The 22,077-nt window shown below is 38.6% G+C and overlaps 1 non-coding gene across 1 annotated transcript; it reads left to right on the top strand.

Annotated features, from left to right (window-relative positions):
* The first annotated feature begins 1,190 nt into the window (after positions 1–1,190).
* LOC141694427 (small nucleolar RNA R71) lies at positions 1,191–1,297 on the top strand. Its single transcript, XR_012563734.1, has one exon. It is a non-coding gene; the product is annotated as a small nucleolar RNA R71 (small nucleolar RNA).
* Positions 1,298–22,077: the final 20,780 nt, after the last annotated feature.

Here is a 22,077-nt window from a genome sequence, read left to right as displayed (position 1 = left end):
ATAGTACATGGAATAGTGAAGCTTCCATAATCCTTAAGCTTCGGAGGTAATTTCTGTTGCAACACATCACTGCATTCCTCTGTAACAGTGACAGTCTCTAAATCATCTAACTTTACTTTCCGAGAGAGAATACCTTTCATAAACTTTGCATAACTAGGCATCTGCTCAAGACCCTCAGCGAAAGGTATATTGATATGAAGTTTCTTGAACACCTCCAGAAACTTCTCAAATTACTTATCCAGCTTCTTCTTCTGCAGCCGCTTAGGAAAAGGCGGTGGAGTATAGATCTATTTCTCCCCTGTATTACTCTCAGGCGGAGTATGCTCAATAGTAGTCTTCCTAGGTTCCACTTCTTCATCCTGCTGCTCTACTTCTTTCTCAGCCCCAACTTCTTCAGTCAACTCTTGAGTTAGTTCGGGATCCGCAACCTTTCCAGACCTTAAAGTAATTTCCTTTACCTGCTCCTTAGCTTCCCTCTTTCCTGGCACTTCAGTGTTACTAGGTAGTGTACCAGGATGACGATTTAGCAAGGCGTTGGCAATTTTTCCAATTTGATTTTCCAAGGTCTTGATAGAAACTGGTTGACTCTTACACATAAGCTTCAACTCCTCTAATTCAGATTTTTCATTGGCTTGTTGCAGCTGGAGTTGCTGTTTAAGTGCATACTGCGGTTGCTGAAAACCAGGGGGTTGTACTGCTTAGCTGGATATTGCTGATAAGGCTGTTGAACCGCATTCTGAGTGTTGCTCCAACTGAAATAAGGATGATTGCGGTTATTGGGATGATAGGTGGCTGACATTGGTTGCTGTGATCGCTGGAAGTTGTTCACAAACTAAGCTGATTCACTAGAAATTGCGCACTAATCAGTCTCATTGGCACCAACATAAAGCTCGCAGACACTAGCGATTTGATTAACTCCATAATTAGCCAAAGTGTCCACCTTCATCGTCAAAGCCTTAAGTTGGGCAGCGATAGCAGTTGCTGCGTCCAACTCTAGAATTCCCGCGACTTTCCCTTGAGTCAGTCTCTGGGAAGGATTCTGGTACTCATTAGCAACCATCAGTTCAATAATTTCATAAGATTCATCATAGCTCTTAGCCCACAAGGCTCCTCCTGATGCTACATCAAGCATGGGACTAGAAGTAGCACCCAATCCATTGTAGAAGCAGTTAATAATCATCCAATCAGGCATGCCATGGTGTGGGCACGTCCTTAGTATCTCCTTATATCTATCCCAAGCCTTAAACAAAGATTCTTCTGTTTTCTGAGCAAACTGGGTAAGAGCAATCCTGATTGCAGCAGTCTTCGCCATGGGGAAGAATTTAATGAGAAACTTTTGTGCAAGGTCCTCCCAAATGGTGATAGACCCTGCTGGTAGAGAATGTAACCAGCACATAGCCTTGTCCCTCAGAGAGAATGGGAAGAGGCGTAGCTTGATGGCATCTTCAATCACATCATTAAACTTGAAAGTATCGCAGATCTCGATGAATTCCCTGATGTGCATGTTGGGGTCTTCAGTAGGAGAACCCCCAAACTGAACTGAATTATGTATCATTTGAATCGTGCTTGACTTAATCTCAAAAGTGTTAGCCCTGATGGCTGGTCTGATGATGCTTGACTGAATATCATTAATCTTAGGCTAAGAATTGTCCATCAAAGCCTTAGGATTTCCCGCTTGATCACCCATCTCTAATAAAGCTGGTTCTTCAACTTTCTCTTCTTCTTCTTCTACCTTCTTTTCTTCCTTGAAAACTTCCTTACGAACTACCACAACTTCTTCCTCGGCTTTATCAAGTGTTCTCTTACGAGTACGCAAACGCGTAGGCATACACCCTCGCTAGAGTACCTGAAATTAGACAAGGAAACCGATAAGTAACAATGTCCGAGTCAATGAACTTTAACGACCACTGATGGAAAGCACATAAACTATAAGTTAACACTGCAGTCCCCGGCAGCGGTGCCAAAAACTTGTTAGTCGCTAAATACGTGCTAATAATACACGCAAGTATACGAGTTCACAAGTAGTATAGAATCTTTTCTAGTTCGTTCCCACAGAGACTGTATTGGCTAACAAGTTAATTCACGCACTTAAGCAACAATGTATGGTTATTATTCAATGCTAAGACGATAACAAATTGAGGTTGTTTATAACTAAGGATTAAACTAATAATTATAACTACGAGATTAATATTGACTGAATTAATATATATGAATAACATGGGATTTTAACTTCATTAAATACTTCATTCAATAGCCTTATTGTCCTTAACCTTAGCATGCAATGGTGATGACACTAATCAGACAACACGAAACTGATACACGCCAACTTTCGTTGCACAAGTACCATACTACCAGACATCCACAAAAGAGTTAGAAGCTGCATAGACACCAATTATATTGAGACCCTATATGTCTATAGAATTTGACAACATAACAGTTAAAGCATAAGTTATCTATCTTGATTACACATGGCAAGTAAGATGATTAAAATTACCTACGAATCATGCATAACAAATACATGAACCTATGCTAGTATGGCTTCTAAATTCTTAAATTCACTTTCGCTTCATTAAGAATTAACACACTATCTTATAAGTTCGCGACGCTCATAAGATGAATATGCGCAACCAATACTAGGATATCATACAATCACCACATACTAAGGCATCAAAACAATTTAACTAAAGAAATCCATAAATAAATCCGCTAAAACCCCACGACAACGATTAGCCCATAATCGGACTCATCATCAACGTGGGTTATCAACGTGGGTTCCGATGAAAACATGATATAAGTCTTTATAACGAATAAATAACATAGTATAATACAAGAGTATAGGTTCAACAAACAAGAAACGAAAATCCAAAATTACAACTCAAAACAAAGATTCACAAGAATAAACTAGATTGTCTTCGCCTTTGTTGATTCGTGCTATAGGTCTCTTACCGTCTTCTCCTTAGCTCTGAAGTGTCTCATCTTTATTAAAATGACCTAGAGTTATTTATATAGTAGCCCTGATCATCATAGAACCCCAAAAAATCAGTCTTCTATTTAAAACAGGAATTCTGCATCCCGACCTAGCGCGGCCGCGCGCTTGATCAGCGCGGGCGCGCTAGCTCTCTGAAGTTCTGGCACGGCCGCGCGCTTGATCAACGCGAGCGCGTTGGGCTTCTGCCAAAAATTATTTCTTTTCTTTTTCCTTTTCTTGCAGCCTCGATCCGGCCTTTGTAAGCTTTTATTCCAACACCACCTGGACACTATATTAGCACTAAAATAATGCTAATTCACTAGATTCACAGATTAATGCCTGAAATGCAAAAACACTAGAAAACACATTAAAACACTTAACAAACTGAGTACAAACACATCAATTCAAAGCTTATTAGAGCATTATATAGTGTCATAAATGCCACTCAATAATCGTTTTCCAACAAAAAGTGTCAGAAATAAAACTCGGAATGAAGCATGGAGTGGTAGCAAACCATCAGTTGGGCATCTCAGAATTTTTGGGGGTATTGCTTATGCCCATATTCCCGATCAGAAAAGAAAGAAGCTGGATGACAAAGACGAAAAATGTATTTTTACCGAATATGACAAAAGAAGCAAGGCGTACAGACTCTACAATCCCCTGACGAAGAAATTAATCATTTCTCGAGATGTTGAGTTCGATGAATCAAATTACTGGAGATGGAGCGAGGATGAAAGAAAAGTTGCTGGTTTATTTTTCAATGGTGATGACGAAGACGGTGATAACCAGAACATTGAAGATAACGGAGATGATGATCAAACTCCTCCACCAAGTCCAAATTATCAAACTCCTGGATCGACACCATCCACGGGAGAATGCAGCAGTTCAGGGGGAGCACCACGAAAGATGCGGAGTCTGGATAATATTTATGAAGCAACAAGTCCGGTACAAACAACCTTTGATTATTCTCTATTTTGTTTAATGGATGAATATGATCCAATTACATTTGAAGAAGCTTCTGAAGAAAGGAAATGGAATAAAGCCATGGACGAAGAAATTGGTGCAATCGAGCAGAATGATACTTGAGAGCTCACAGATCTTCCAGAAGGACATAAAGCAATTGGTGTCAAGTGGGTCTATAAAACCAAGACGAATCAAGATGGAGAAGTGGAGAAATACAAGGCGAGGTTGGTGGCTAAAGGTTACAAGTATATATATGGCATTGACTATGACGAGGTATTCGCTCCAGTTGCAAAAGTTCATACCATACGACTTCTGACTGCAATTGCAGCTCAGAAGCAGTGGAAAATATTTCAGATGGATGTCAAGTCAGCATTTCTGAACGGTTATCTTGAAGAAGAAGTCTATATTGAGCAGCCTCCCGGATATGTTCAGAAAGGTCGGGAAAACAAAGTCTACAGATTGAAGAAAGCAATATATGGTTTGAAGCAAGCTCCGTGAGCATGGAATACAAAAACCATACCAAGCACTCCCAATACTTCACCATCATCAAGAACAAATCTCAAGCTCTTAAGAAAGGTAAAAATATTTGACCCGACTTTATTTAAAATTCAATTTCAAGATCCTTTTAGTATGTAGTTATAAACCTAGTTTTAGTGATGATATTGTTAAGATCTTGATATTTAGTTAAGTAGATATAAGGTTGATTGTTGTTGCCTCAAGAATATGATGTTCTTGAGAGGAGTTAGTGTGTTGATTATGATATGATGATTGTTGGTGGTAGTATAAAGATTTAAGGCGTAAACGAAACTCCGATCGTAAACGTAATCTCGTTAAAATGAACAAAACCTAATTTTAAGTTTCTGCAGAAAGTCCCGAAGCTGTAAACTGTATTTTATTGAAACATAAACATTGATTATGATAGGAAATGTTATAAAGATCGTTTAGGCGCTTGAATCACTTGATTCCGATTTACGGATCAAAAGTTATGGTCGTTTTACTAAAAGTGATTTACGCGACAAAAACTGCTACGAATTACGAACTTTAAAAATATAAAGGATCGACTTAATAATGTTCATAAATCATGAAATATTTACAGACAGTAGTATTTTGAGTTTCCTAACTTCCACAAAAATTTCAAGTGAAAATAATGATTTTTCAATTTTATAAAATTATCGGAGCCGAGACTGCGCGATTAGAAACCGTAGAATCCATAAGTGGAGCCGATGACGAAAACGAAAATGAACTTAAGATACTTTGAAAAAGGAAGCGACCATAATGTGAATAAGGACTTAAAATAATAATATGGATAAAATAAGTTGAGAGGGCGCATATTAATTAGTACATGAGTGCGGGTAGCCGTAAATTAGAACGGGTTCTAACAAAATGAATTGTGTTCATGATTATAGATTTCCGAGCAGAACCTAGAGCATCCACCACCTCGAGATACCCAGGCAAGTTTACGAACCCAATTCCATTTACTGTTGTGTTGTGAAAGGATTGTTTTATTATTATTGCATAAGTACCATGTTTGCCATGATACGTAGTTACTGAATTTTCACATGATATAGCGATGTTGTACGATAAGTATATATCATGAAATGTTTAATTCCGCTATAAGCGTGACGTATTATAATAAGACCGGGTGTCAGTCGGGATTTCAAGATAAAAACCCGGGAATCATTCCGGTGATATTATAGGATGATTACAAGTCCATAGTAGTTCATTTTAAAGGGACTCAACGTCCATTTACCAATATTAAACACTTCGAGCTTTTATTAAAACGATTTCCAAAGATCGTATTCCCTCAACTATACTTTATCATTTGGACAAGAAATATTTACTTACTATTCATTTATTAGGGAGAAGCATTCTCCAGTAAATATTTACTTCAATCTTGATTAAATATTAAAGTTATTAATGTATTAAACATAAATTAGTTGAGAAATATTATTTTATCCTTTTAAAAGTAAACTCCTTCGAGGTTTAATTATTTATCGTTTATCATTTAATTATTTACTATTTATTAAAGGGTTTATTTAAGATTTAAAAATCATAGAACCGGATTTAAATTACTTTCTGATTTTCGAAAATTATTCGAATAATTTTAGATTGTCGGAGAATATTATCCCGACTTATTTAATTTTTTGAATATAGATTTAAGGAGAAACTTTTCCCCCTTATTTAATTATCTGTTGGCAACGGTCAACTCACATCCTTAGTACTTCCTCCGAAAATTTCGGAAGTACGTATATATATATATATATACATTTATATCTTAGTAAGATAAACTGTTTCTATCAACAAGCAAAACGCTTGGCGAACTTCGATGTGGTTCGATTTCTCGAGATATGATAGAATTTTTTTAAAAGGACAAGGGAGGCTTAGACTATGGTACTATGTGTGCTAGATGGACTATCAAAGGTACCGCAGGCGAAGGTACTCTATGTACTCACGAACTTGTGAAGTATGTGTATACCCAAAAATCGGACACGTAGCCCGAATGCGGCAAGGGTGATAACCGGGATACGAAGGTGTCGTCCTTCTACTAGTAGAAAAGGTTACTATTATCGTATTACGACTGATTATCGTATGCGGTGGCTCCAACGAGTGTCCTATTCTTCCAATTGAAATTGTGATGCAATACCGTAACCCAAGCCTAGGTGTTGGGTTTACTATTAAGGTATTCGCAGGATAATAAAATCCCCTTAAGAATTATTTTCATAAGAAGGTGTGTATCACCAGAGAAAACTAATTTCGAATAAAACATAATTATCATATATGATGTTTTGCGTAAGCTTATAATACAGTCATTTTCATACTGTACATTATTATGCTGGGCACTATAGCTCACTCTTACTTTCTTTAAATGACACAACACAACAGTGAATCAATATGCCTACCTTGAGAACCACAGCCAGGAAACAGGTAGGAAATGACCAGTTGTTCCGTAGATTGTTTGGTGTTGTACCGCAGGTAGTCCGAATAAACTGGATTGGTTTTCAGTTATTTTTAGTTCGGCTTATTTATAAGTATGACTTATGTAAGGTAATAAATAAGAAACGTATATTTGGCCGACAGACTAGCCTTACTTAAAGGTTATTCCCCGGTAAAATTTAATTACTTTTGGGTTGTAATAATTATCACTTTGCGGTTTAATCTACTCTAGTAATGAATGGTTCGTTTCCAAGACAATAACCTGTAAGTGTGTGTGTGTGTGTGTGTATGATAAGTGTGGGGTTGTAAAGTGTGAGTATTTATATATTGTGGTGCAAGGTATGTGGTTTATAGTGGTTTAGATGGCGTGGCCTCCGAGATTCCCGACCCCAGATTTTGGGGCGCCATAGAAATGGTATCAGAGCCTTAGGTTATCAAATCTTGGAAACGATAGGATATAAAATAAGTAGACATAGGAATAATAAAATAATCAATTAGAGCTCAAGTCGAGTTCATCGTCGGGCTACACGGGTAGTCTTGACAGTTTTACCCTCAAGGGAATTCCGACTCTAAGTTAGTAACACCTTGCCCAATTGTGTCAGGTACCAGTGGAGCCTATGAGGGAGATTGACCCTGTTGATGATGTTATGGTTCCTGAGCATGACCCTACTCCCGAGCCAGAGGACCCACCCATTGATGACTCAGATGATGACCCTACTGAGGATGTCCCAGAGGAGGAGACTGACCTTCCTGTCCCCATAGCTGATGACGTTGAGATGACCCAAGGAGATGGCGTAGGCAGGAGGGATGTAGAGATGTACCCTCACCCGAATATTCGCTCTCCTGCACCACCCCCAGGGATGCAGAGCCCTATGCCCTATACTGATGATGATAAGGAGGATGGGATATATGCACAGGTCTACGAGGCTTACGATATATCCTCTAGCGACCCAGACTCACCTCTACCACCCCCGGCGACCATAAATGTAGCTGTACACGACTAGATGGTGGCTCAGCTTAACGTTGAGATCAATGTGGCATCTGCTCGCATTGTGGAGTTACGCCAGGAACTGACAGCTGAGAGAGCCATCAGACTAGGATACCCAGGGGACTTCAGAGCTGCTTCCCCAGCCGTAGCCTGCAGAGAGATTGATGAGATGGAGCTCCGTACCTTGGTTCAGATGAGGATGCCAGCGATTGGAGGATACATCCCGGTAGTTGATGCAGAGCTGATGTTGGTAGGAGCGATGAGGAGGGTGCATGACCTCACGCGCAGTGACAGTGACTGAGGGACTAGTGACTAGATATGGACCTTGAAGAAGGCTGGGTGACTTATCACCAATTTTGATAGGATAGCTAGTAGTAGATAGCGTTCCTAGCCCTTCAGGGTACACGGCTTATGTATTTGCATTTCAGTATTCCGGACAAGTAGTGATGTACTATAATCAAGGTATGTATGAACTCGGTTAGTTGTTTTGTCCCCAAGATATAATTGGGAGACCCTATGGTATATATATCTAGCAGTTATTAAGAAATTGATTTCCATATTATTGCACTCCATAAAAACATGCTAGATAATATATGACATGTTTACATATGAATAAATTAATCCAATTATAAAATATTGCAACTATATTGACAAATTTTCATTATCAGAACAATGCCACCCCGTAGAAGAGGAACCAGGGCACAGCCCGCAGAATCTATTAACCAACAACGGAATGAACCTGACCCTGTAGTAAATGAGGAAAGTGAAGAAGACCTAGACTATAATGAATATGACGAGGAAGACTATATAGGAGAAGAGGCTAGAGATATCCATCAGGGAGGGAACCCCATGAATGAATTTATGGAACTGTTAAGAGCAAATCTGAACCAACAGCCTATTCCACCACAACCACATGCTGCCCAACAGACTGCAACCACTGCTTTTAGGGCCTTCAAATCTCTCAAACCCCCAGAGTTTCTAGGATCTGCTGACCACGTTGAAGTACGGGCCTAGCTCAAAGAGATAGAAAAGTCCTTCGAGATACTAGGTATAGAGGAATGACACAAGACCATTTTCGCTTCTTATATGCTGAAAGGAGAAGCTAACTACTGGTGGGAGTCCAAATGAAACCTAGAGACTGATGTTGTGATTCCATGGGATAGATTTACTAGACTATTCTTAGACAAGTATTTCCCTAGGTTTATGGAGACCCGGATGGAGATTAAGTATCTAGAATTGAAACAGGATAAGATGACTGTGGCGGAATATGAGGCCAAGTTTACTGAGTTGTCGAGATTTGTGCCTGAGTTTGTGAATACCGAAGAGAAAAAAGTGCGAAGGTTTCAGCTTGGTCTAAAACAGTGGATCCAAAACTGAGTGGCGGTGTTAGAGCTGACAGACTATGCCACCTTAGTGCAGAAAGCCTCGATTATTGAAGCTGGCAGTGAGCAAAGTGTGAAGGAAAAGGAAAATAGGAAGACGAAGATAGGAAGCCAAGGCGGAGGAGGAGGAGTAGGAACTGGGAACAGGAGCCTTCCAAGCAGGTTCGTCAGGGGAGCGGTGTCCTAACCTGCACGAGGCCCTGGATTCAGAAAGGCCCCGAGTGAGAGTGTTGGCCAGAGTGGCGGATAATCTAGGGAAACGTTCCATAGCCAACCCCGTGCCCCAATACCCGAATGTCAGACATATGGGAGAAGACACCTTGGAGTGTGTACCCAGGCGAGAGCCCCTATAAAATGTTACAGGTGTGACCGAATCGGACACCTTGCCAACAACGACACCCGACCCAATGTGACGTATTTCCAATGTGGGATGGTAGGATACATGAGAAAGGATTGCCCGACATTGAAGCCCTCAGCCTCAGGGATGAGCAGAGCTGCATCCAACCGACCCCCAGCTGCTAGGACCTTCAATATAACCGTTCATGATGCTGTCCGAAACACTGACGTGATAGCAGGTACCCTTTTATTAAATTCCGAACATGTAAATTTCCTATTTGATTCTGGAGCAATCAAGTCATTTATATCTCAAGATTTTGCTAAAAAGTTAAAACATAACGTCGTACCCTTACATGAGGTATTACAAGTGGAAATAGAAAACAAAGAAATAATCCCTGTGAAACAAGTACACCCTAAGTGCAAGTTGAAATTAGAAGGGAAGGTCTTCGAGGTTGACCTAATCCCATTTACGTTAGGAGAATTCGATGTAATCTTAGGAATGGATTGGTTATCCAGTAATGGAGCACAAATAGATTGTGAATGGAAGAGGGTAAAGATAAGAGTGCAAAATGAAAAAGATGTACTGTTTAAAGGTCAATGGCAGAACCAGAAATTTCTGACCATGCTACATGCAAAAAGATTATTAAGGAAAGGTAATCAGGCCTATTTGGCGTATGTGGTAGATACTAAGAAGGAAGTTCCTAATATATAGGACATACCCATAGCGAACGAATTCGAGGATGTGTTTCCAGAGAACTTGCCAGGGTTGCCACCAGACAGGGAAATAGAGTTCGCTATAAAATTAGCACCAAGAACGACACCAGTATCCAAGGCCCCGTATAGGCTAGCCCCAGTTGAGATGAAGGAACTAGCTTCTCAACTGCAAGAGTTATTAAATAATGAAATGATAAGACCCAGTATGTTGCCATGGGGAGCGCCGATACTGTTTGTAAAGAAAAAGGACGGCAGTATGAGATTATGCATAGATTATCGAGAATTGAATAAGCTGACTATTAAGAATAGGTACCCTCTCCCTAGGATTGATGACCTATTCGACCAACTCAAGGGAGCTGTACATTTTTCCAAAATAGATTTGAGAATAGGATATCACCAGTTGAAAATTAAATCGGAAGATGTACCGAAGACTGCTTTTTATACTAGGTATGGACACTATGAGTTCTTAGTCATGTCGTTTGGGCTAACCAATGCACCCGCAACCTTTATGGATTTGATGAACAGAGTGTTCAAAAAGTTCCTAGATATATGCGTGATAGTTTTTATAGATGATATTCTAATCTACTCAAAGACAGAGCAAGAACATGCAGAACATTTAAGGATAGTCTTAGAAATCTTGAGGAACGGGAAATTGTATGCCAAGTTCTCGAAGTGCGAATTTTGGTTAAGAGAAGTTCAGTTTTTACGATATGTGGTGAGTAGCAAATGAGTTTTAGTTAACCCTACCAAAATAGAGGTGGTATCCAACAGGGAAAGACCAACTACCCCAACAAAAGTTAGGAGTTTTATGGGTTTAGCAGGATATTACCGAAGATCCGTGCAAGACTTTGCTAAGATAGCTGGTCCACTGACTAGACTTACCCGGAAGACAAAAAAGTTTGTATGGACAGAGAAATGTGAGGAAAGCTTTCAGGAACTGAAAAGGAAGCTGGTGTCAGCACCAGTGCTCGCTCTTCCCGATGGAAAGGGAGAGTTTGTGATATATAGCGACACATCGCTTAAAGGATTAGGATGTGTACTGATGCAGCACGACAAAGTTATAACATATTGATAAGTGGCATTTTATACCACTTAGAATGTCTTATAATGGCTTGAATTGATGTCTTGAAATTAAGTATTTTGTGTATTTGATGCGTTTTTCTAGTGTTTGTGCATTTCAGGGTATTACTTGTGTTTGAGGGGAGATTTCATCAAGAATAAGCCTAGGTATGTGCTTTACATTCCAAGTGGGAAGTTAGGAGCAGAACGCAGCAGAAAACGACAGCAAAATAAGCATTTTTCCAGTAAGGTGTTGGGCGCCCGCTCAGCCTGGCTGAGCGGCCGCTCAGGAAGCTGGGCGGCCGCTCAGGATTGCCGGGCGGCCGCTCAGGCGCGTGAATTAAAATACTAATTTTTAGAGTTTTATTTCGGTTGGACTTCTGACTTCTGAGATGGCTGGGTCTTGTGGGGCTTCTATATAAGTAGTTTTTAGAGACGTTTCACATATGAATCGTGGTATCAATCAAGGAGCAAGGAGAGAAGGAAGAAGACCGTTTTAGCACATCGCAACGAAGAAGAGGAAGCATATTTTTCTTGTGATTCTTTTATTCGTTGTATCAATGGATGCTAGTTTTCTTTACTTTGAACCTTATTACTCTTGTGACGTACTCTTGTTTTAATAAGTATTTTTATTAGTTATTCTTGTATGTTATTATCATGTTTTCATATGAACCCATGGTGACGATGAGTTCTATCATGGGCTAATCGTGATCATGGGGTCGTAATGGATTTACTATGGAATTCTTTAGTTAGTTGTTTAATACCTTAGTCTGTGATGATTGTATGATATCTAGCATAGGTTGCGCTTATTCGTCTTATGTGCATCGCGAACATATAAGATAGGTTGTTAATCTCTTGTGAAGCGACGGTGGATCTTGAGGTTTAGAACTTGCCATGTTTGCATAGGTTCATGTATGTGTATGCATGATTAGTGGGTAACTCTAACCGTTTTACTTGCCCTGTGTAATCAAAAGGAATAACTTGTGCTTAAATCGTTATGTTGTCAAATTCTATAGACATATAGGGTCTCAACATAATTGATGCCTATTCAACTTCTATCTTAATTATGGATGTTTGGTAGAATGGTATTAGTACAACGAAAGTTGGCTTTTATCAGTTTCGTGTTATTCGATTAATATCATCACAGTTTCATGCTAAGGGTAATAACGATAACTATTGAAGGAAGTAGTAATGAAGTTATGATCTCATGTGTGTTTAATATTGTTAATTCAAGTGTCAATTAAGTGTTTAATTCTCGTAGTTAATAGTTAATAATTAGTTAATCAAATCTACGTGTTATTGTCTTGACATTGAGAAGTAATCATACAGTGGTGAGTAAGTGTTAATTGAACATAATTAGTCTGAGTCTCTGTGGGAACGAACTAGAAATTATTCTATATTACTTGTGAACGCGTATACTTGCGTGAATTATTAGCACGTGTTTTGTGCCTAACACGTATGGCTCTCGGAAATTCAAGGAGTATGAGAGCAGATACCCGACGCATGATCTAGAATTAGCAGCCATAGTGTTTGCCCTGAAAATTTGGAGATACTACCTATACGGTGAGAAATACGAGATCTACACAGACCATAAAAGCCTCAAATATATCTTCACTCAGAAGGAACTGAACATGAGACAGATGAGGTGGTTAGAGTTGATTAAGGACTACGACTGTGAAATTTTGTATCACCCGGGTAAAGCCAATGTGGTGGCTGACGCCCTTAGTAGGAAGGAAAGACTCAAGATGATAATGACATCGGAGGAGCTAATTAAAGAATTCGAGAAGATGGAAGTTGACGTGAGAATGACCGGTAAAGGAACGGAAGGATTATTTGAGATTAAGCTAGTGCCGGAACTGACTGAAAATATATGAGTATGTCAGGAAAAGAAGGCTAGTGAAGAAAGATAAACATTGACCGGTGAAGAAGTGAGATGCGAGAAGGATGAGAAAGGGATCAGGAGGTATGCGTCCCGAATTTGAATTCCAAATATGTAAGAGTTAAAGGACGAGCTGCTGCACGTAGCGCACAGCTCCAGATATTCAATCCACCCAGGAAGTACGAAGATGTACCATGACCTTAAGGAATATTATTGGTGGCCTAACATGAAGAGAGAAGTAGCAGAGTGGGTCAGCAAGTGCTTGACATGCCAGAGAGTGAAGGCGGAACATCAGTGACCTAGTGGACTATTAAGGCCCCTGGAAATTCCGGAATGGAAATTGGAGCATATAGCCATGGATTTTGTGACAGGCCTACCAAGGACGAAGACCAATCACGACGCCATATGGGTTATCATAGATAGATTGACCAAGTCCGCACACTTCCTACCAATCAACGAAAGGTACACCGTAGACAAGTTGGTGGACATTTACTTGAAAGAAATTGTAGTGAGACACGGCGTTCCTGTAGCCATAGTGTCAGATAGAGACCCAAGGTTTAATTCCCGATTTTGGAGAAGCTTCCAAGAATGCGTAGGCACCAGGCTAAACATGAGTACCGCTTACCACCCCCAGACTAATGGACAAAGAGAAAGGACTATTCAGACCTTAGAAGATATGATGCGAGTATGTGCCATTGATTTTAAAGGAAATTGGAATGATCACTTACCCCTGATCAAATTTGCTTACAACAATAGCTATCACGCTAGCATAGGAATGCCTCCGTATGAAGCTCTTTATGGACGGAGATGTCGCTCTCCCCTATGTTGGGATGAAGTTGGAGAACACAAGATAATAGGACCAGAGTTAGTCCAACAGACCAGGGAAATGGTGGGACTCATCAAGAAGAGACTGGTAGCAGCTCAGGACAGATAAAAGAAGTACGCCGACCAGACCAGGAAGGATAGGGAATATGAAGTGGGAGATTCAGTGCTATTAAAGGTATCTCCGTGGAAAGGAGTGATGAGATTTGGGAAGAAAGGGAAGCTGAGTCCCAGATTCATAGGACCCTTTGAAATTTTGAGGAGGATAGGACCTCTAGCTTACGAGCTTGCCTTGCCTCCTAATCTGCAACAAGTGCACAACGTGTTTCACGTGTCCATGTTAAGGAAGTACCATGAAGATGCACGACATGTAATAGAATACGAGCAGGTAGATTTACAACCAGACCTGACCTACATCGAGCAGCCGGTAAGAATAATGGACCAAAAAGAACAAGTGTTGAGCAACAAGACTGTGAAGCTTGTTAGAATCTTATGGAGAAATTAAAATTTCAAAGAGTCAACTTGGGAATTTGAAGACGAAATGAGGAATAGATATCCTCACTTATTTTCTAATTGATTCCGGGACGGAATCCTTGTTAGAGGGGAAGACTGTAATAACTCGAAATTTTGAGAACTTGTAAAATGTTTAATGAATAGTAACCCTGACGGATGGGAAAACTTTTGAGCCCACACTATGTAGTGCATGAGAAAATGAGTTTCGGAGTTGATATTATGATTATACGTACCAAATGAGTGTATGTAAACGCTATTAGTTTTCGAAGAAAACGAACTTTGAAAAATGACCATATTTACGACTCATCGAGGATTACGGGAATCACAATATAATTACAAGATTAAAACCCTATGGATTTATATCCAAGTATGATAATTCAAAACATAAGGAATAATTACGAAAGGAATTACATCGCGAACCATTTACGAGGAAGTATTACGAAAACGTTTAAGCGACCGAGCGAACGCGTAAATGATTAAATAAACGTTACGCACTAACTAACCATGGTAAGAAAGTAACCATGGTTACTTTATCAAATAGTGAGCTAGATATAGGATGATCAACCAAGGCTAATGAAATAGTAAGATAAGGAAGCTAAAACAAGTAGCTTAGCTTGTAAACTAGGAAGCTAGTTAGATTTGTCCATGGATTTGGCAACAAGAATAAACCTAGGATTCTAAACTAGAGAATATCAAATCAATATAAGATATCACCAACATAATTTCCTAGAAGCAACCAAGGAAGCATGCATAAAAACTCTCTCCCCACTTCTTCATCAAGCTTCATTCGACCCTTTCCTAAAAATAAGAGAAATCAAATTCAAAACCTCAAGTTCTAGCCATGGTTAAATCCTCCCATAATTCTCAAGCTTCATAACAACCAAACTAAGGTAAGATAAATCTTTAATCTCTTTTTATTAAGGTTTGATGGGTGAAATAAAATCAAGAAAGTTGAGAATGAATAGTATGAATAGTAACTCTTCTTTGGTTTCTTGATTTCAATGGTGGTTTTAGGTTCCAAAAACCAAACCAAGTGTAATAACCCCAATTTTTGGAAATTTTTGAAACACGGATGAATAGTAACTTTTGCTGATGATGCTGATTAAGGAAAATTATCAGAACACGCTATATAGGAGTACTGTTATGGAAATTCTAAGATCGTATTAGTACTCCATAAAGTAAATAAGTGTATGTAAAGATCGTCAGAATCCAAATTCGAACACTTTGATTTTTCCCGAAAATCCACCAGATACCGAAAGAATTGAGTATAAGGTAACATGATTAAAAGGATTTAAATTCAAGGATTATAAGAGAGGATCATAAAAGGAATACAAAATATTGAGAAAGGTTTAGGGGAACCCAAGTAATAAGATCCCGGATATGATCCCTCAAACGACGAACGAGAACGAAAGTTAAGCGAATCGTAAAACAAATAAGCGACCAAGAGACAAGCTTGTACAAGAAGCCAAGGATTGTGACATCATCAAACCACAAGGAAGAGACATGTGGCAAATGGATGACTTAGGCATGGTGAAATAAGCATGACAAATGGAGGGATTGGTTGGTTGATTTTAAGCCATTCATTTTTTACCATGGTAAAAGGATAATTAACAAAACAAAACAAAGCAACCAAGCCAAAACAAATCAAAAACACAAAATACAAGTTGACTTTCATTTCCTTCAAAAAGCTCTCGGCCAAAACCAGAGCAGCAACTTCAAACTACCATATCTCCTTAAATACTCACTCAAATAGTATGTTCTATAGCTCTTTGGAAAGGTATTTAGATGGCCTACAACTCTTGTTCACATGTCTCGTCCAAATAAGCATGGTAAGACCCTCATTTTGGCAGTTCTTTTAATCTGACTTTTAGAAACTTCAAAACCTAACTTTGTGTTCTTGATTTCTTTGAAAAGATCAAGCTTGTAGGAGGCTCCCTAAGATATCCTAGCTACTCTAATCACTTCAAGGAAGGTATAACACCTCCAAACCCTAACTTTACTTTGAGTATTATGATGGTTTTGATGGTTATAGTAAATGAGAAGCATGATGCTTGTGTGTTTAGAGTTTGGATTGGATTTGTAGTGATTTGGATGTTGAAATCTTGTTTATAGTTAATGAAACTTAAGTATAGCTAGTAGTTCATGTGTGGGGTTGTATAAATTGGAAAATCTTGAGGTTTGGGGACTGATGTAGTAAGGTTTGGATGAGGGTTGGTTGTATTGTTGGTTGTGAGTTGAATGGTGGTTGTTTGGAGTGGTTTAAAAATTGGAAATCGCGTAAACATAAATGTCATAATGCCCGATTTTCCTTAACTGTTATGTTCTTAACTTTAGGACCCGTGAACTCACTGAAAGATTCTAACCTTTTCCATGTTTAGATAGTTCATGTTACGAGCTTCGTTTTAATATGTGGTTCGCTTGAATCCGATGTATGGTTTAGGAGAAACGACCGTCTTAAGTAACGGCGTTTCGCGAACGAACCATTACCCCTCGCCTTACTTTGAAACCTTGGTTAAGGCCCTTAAATGACTAATTGGAGTATGAAACAATTATGTAAAGTGTACTAGGCAGTTGGTAGGGTATTCGCAAAAGCATCGCCTTAAAATTCGTAACGGTTAATTTATTAAAAATGGTGGAACCGAGGGTACTCGAACGACTTATGTGATTTGTTAAGCTTAGAAATGACCATAAGCAAACGTTAGGGTTCAATTGGTTAAAGTCTAGTTTCTTAAGCGACCGTGGTTTAATTCCGGCTTATGTTATTGTTCATAGGTTACCGGACCCACTCTAAGCTTAAGTCTACCCCGGAGCACTCAGGCAAGTTTTCTACCCGTTATACTGTTGTGGTGATGTATATATGTATATGCATTATCTTGTGATAGATGCATGATTGTTATTAGCAAATCTTGCGATATATTGGAGCATGTTGATATGGTTTATATGCATGCCTGTTTCATAATATTGATATCTAACTGTTGATTCAAATGCTTATAAGTTGCATAATACATATGCTAGAGATAAGCAGTAATTGCGTATACCCTTAGTATAGGGGACCCAAAGGCGAACATTTTCTAAACCGGGAGTCGATGTTCCCAAGTAAAATATATATATTTATTTATTTATATATATATACATATTGATGTAGTTTTCAAAACTATTAATCGAATAAGGTTTATTCGATAACTTTATTTTATTTAATGAATATTATTTTGAATATTCATTCGAGGACTTATGACTCCGCTTACTTTATTTAATGAATATTATTTTGAATATTCATTCGAGGACTTATGACTCCGCTTACTTTATTTAATTAATATTATTTTGAATATTCATTCGAGGGCTTATGACTCCGCTCCTTTTATTAAATATTATTCTTTATTTTATTAAAGAATAATATTTCGATAATCAAACTTATTTTCGATTATTCAAATAAAGATCGTACTTTCATATAAGTATATCTTTTGTTATTTATTATTCATTTCAAGTATGAGTCTTAAAACTTCTACTTCAATTATTTTTATAAAGATTATCCTCTATGGGAATATTATTTAATAATAATATTCAGATATTTTCTAATATATCGGGACTGATTTATTTCATTAAATCAACATTACTCCAAACATTCTTAAAAATGTTTTCGAGTCTTCAAAATGATTTGAAAGGTTAGAGCGAATCCCAAAACTCATTTTTATATTTAAGATCTTCCTTTAAAAGGGGATTTAAATACTCGCTCAAAACCTGAGGGATCCAGCTCTGTGGTGTATTTTATATTCGCAATGAGGTTGTTGTTTTGATAAATGAATTGATTACTTACCCAACGTTCGGGAAGTAAGTCCATCTATTAAGTCGGCATAAGCAACATGGGCTCAGTGGGCGTCCATGATAGTGTAAGTGGCTCAGTTGGAGTCCATCAAATGCGTAAGTGGCTGAGTGGCAGTCCAGCATAAGGTCATATTGCGGCCAGGGTGATGACCAGTGGGGAATTCGTCCATCTACTAGTAGAAAAGGTTACTTATTGGTATCTTTGCCTGATCAGCAAGATATCAGGTTTATGCCAAGGTTTTCTCCTTTCCAAATTCATTGGATATTGCAACTCTGTTTATAATTTTCATAACAGAGGTTTTCAAGGAGTGTATGAAATGTATATATATAGGTGTAAATATATATCGGGACTTAATGAAGTATCTCGTAACTTCATTATTTATAATGATATTTCAAAGATTGAATCTATCCAAGTCTTTTCTTGTAGTCTCATCTATGTGATGAACTTTTGAAACTGATTATACCTTGAACGGTGGTAGTTCAAGTAGTATTCGGAAAAGATATAAGTATATTGGAGTATCTTGTAACTTCATCTTTTCAACTTATATCTGGTTAGTGATTATCTTATGCATGACAAAGATTTTCACAAAAACGTTGAGACAAGGTTAGATATATGAGATCACTTTGCAACGATATTTTTATACAGTTATAAACTGGAACTCTGTGTTTATTATGCATGGAAGAGGACTTCCAAGATTTTGAGTAGTATATATGTATATATATACTGAATATTTTGCGACTTGTCGCGTTAAGATATCAACTTGGTTCATTTCTTCTTGACCAAGACTTTCATGAGTACTATGAGAATGCTCATATATTGTTAATTATTATACATATTATTTCGGTGGGCTTGTTGCTCACCTTTGCTTTCTTCTTTCATCACACAACAACAGATAGACATGATGAACAGGATCAAGCTCCCAATTCGTGAGCGGTTAGGAAACGTTCCGCAGTTTCCTGTAGGCATTGATGCCGTTGTAGCTGAGGTAGGAACTACCACTAGGCTAGGCTTTCAACTTTTGTTGTACCGGATTTATGTATCTATATGAATTGTAATAATGGCAAAGAAATGTAAATTTATTCAGAAACCCTCTTGAGGTTTAATGGCTTATAATGTGGAATAAAATGACTTGTGTTATTTTTGGTATTCATCTCTGAGACTATAACTTGTGGCGTGTGTGTATATTGTGGGGTCACAGTACGGAGTAGTTGATTGTTTATTAAGATTGTGTGTTATTAAGGGAAATGGAACTCGTGACAACCCGGATCCCCGACCCCGGATTTGGGGGTGTTACAGAAATGGTATCGGAGCTAAGCGTTATAAACCTCAGAGATGATATGACGTTAAAATAATAAGTTCACTAAGATAATAAGAACTCTTGCCAAGTTCATAGTCGGACTACCTAACGTAGTACTGACAGTTAAAACCCTTATGGGAACCCTTATAAATATCGTGATAGAAGCGTAGTTCATTATCGTATATGGTAGCGGGACTCCGAACCCTGAGGTTGAGGAGCAACAACGCGATGATGTTTTATTAATTATTGGAGATTAGATTATGGATTCGATAGAGCGTCCTAACACGAGACCGGATGATGTTCATATTGAGGATGTAGTGGTTAAGGATGTTATCCTAGAAGGGATTATTGCTAAGAAGGATCCCGTGGAGGATCCTGACAAGAATGAATAAAGGACCACTGAGGAATTGATAACCATGGTTAGGGCGACTACCAGAGGTAGGATTGGCCGGTCACTACCGAAGGTTCGTTCAAGTTTGTAAAGATAGTAGCCCCTTTAACGCGGCTTACTCGTAAGACTGAGAAGTTCGAATGGACAGAAAAATATGATATCAGCTTTTAAGAACTGAACCAAAGATTGGTGACGACCCCTATGATGGCGTTGTCAGATGGAAAAGGAGATTTTGTGATGTGTAGTGACGCTTCGCATAAGGAATTAGGGTGCTTCTTGTACAGCACAACAAGGTAATTGCGTACGCGTTAAGATAATTAAGGAAATATAAAATTCGATATCCCCACCCATGAGCTTGGGCTCGTGGCAATAGTTTTTCCCTAAAGATTGGAGGCACTACTTGTATGGAGAGAAGTGCAAGATTTACACAAACCATAGGAGCTCTAGTACATTTTACGTAGAAAGAGCTCAACATACGCCAGAGGAGGCGGTTAGAGCTAATCAAGAATTATGATTGGGAGATTCTTTATCATTCGGGGAAAGCCAATGTGGTGGCTGATGCCCTTAGTAAAAAGGAGAGACTCAAGATGATAATTTCTTTGGGAAAGTTTATAAGAGATTTTGAGAAAATGGAAATAAAAGTGAAGATAACCGGAGCCGGTACCGAAAAGCTGTTTGAGATTGCAATACAGCCTGAATTATTGGAGAAGATCATATTGCGCCAAGAAAAAAAAGTGATGAATAGAGGCAGAGAACCAATGACCGGAGAAGAGATTAATACCTAGAAAGATGATGAGGGAATAATGAGGTATCCCTACAGAATTTGGGTTCCAAATGTTCAAGAGCTTAAAGATGAGATCTTAGATGAAAGCTAGTTTGAGGAATAAGATTTAGAGCAAACCCTGAACGTGATAGTCAGGGAGGTCGCCATCAAGATAGAATGAACCCATAACATAATGAAGTGGAAAATGAGGATTTAAAACATGTAGGATGACCCCGATTATGGGCAGGAGGAGGGAATCTTCAGACTAAGGAAACAGAAGTCGAGTAAGGAAAGGAGACCCGAGACGGTACTCCTATACGATAATTTATGGACCTTTCTAGATAGAACTTAGACTATTATCCCCAACCACCACCCTGAGGAAATAATTCTCACTTTCAGAACCTTTAAGTCGCTAAGCTCTCAGAGTTCCAAGTAACAAGCTGACCCAGTCGAGGCAAGAGCCTGGCTAAAGGAAATATAAGAATCATTTGAGATTCTAAATGATTGACGAATCATAAAAGACTATTTTTGTCACTTACCCTCCTAAGAGAGAGGTCACCCACTGGTGAAAGGCCAAGGAAGGCACGGAGCAAGAGATTATAATAAACTGATTTAAGTTCAGTCAATTGTTTTCAGGAAAGTACTTCCCAAGGTTATGGAGATAGTGTAAAAGTTTTAGAGCCAGAACAAAGGCAGACGAGTATGATGAATTATGAAACTAAGTTGTAAAAGTTGTCAAGATTCGTTCTGAGGACACGAATCCAGAATGACGGGATATTTGAAATCAATGCTTATGTTGTGTTGGTTCATGAAATAATGATAAGAGAAAGGAAAATAAAAAGAAACTGAAGTGGAAAGGAATATAAAGGCAATAGAGTTTGAGGAATGATAAGGGAGTTGGGTATGAGGAAACCCTAAAGACTCGTAGCAATAGAAATAGAAAAGTATGTAATCGTCAGGATGAGGGTGATTCACCATGAGTTAAAATTGATGGTTGAAGGCATAAGAGATACATATATTTTATCCCCTGTAAGTTGGGAGGATTCGAGGAAACCTTGAGATAGTTCGAAGGATAAATAATGAGACGCGGATAGACTGAGGAGAAAAGGAAGTAAGGAATTAGGAAAATTGGATGAAGGAAGTGACCTTCAAGAATGTGAAGTGTAAGACCGGTGGCTTGATACCCAGAAAGGGAGACGCCAGGTATGAAAGATATCCCAACATTGAGATGACTGTTGAGATAAA

The sequence above is a fragment of the Apium graveolens genome, chromosome 10, assembly GCF_009905375.1.
Source record: "Apium graveolens cultivar Ventura chromosome 10, ASM990537v1, whole genome shotgun sequence".
In the NCBI taxonomy this organism is placed as follows: Eukaryota; Viridiplantae; Streptophyta; class Magnoliopsida; order Apiales; family Apiaceae; genus Apium; species Apium graveolens.
Note: the sequence above shows the minus strand (reverse complement) of the source record. Positions and strands in the feature narration are given on the sequence as shown.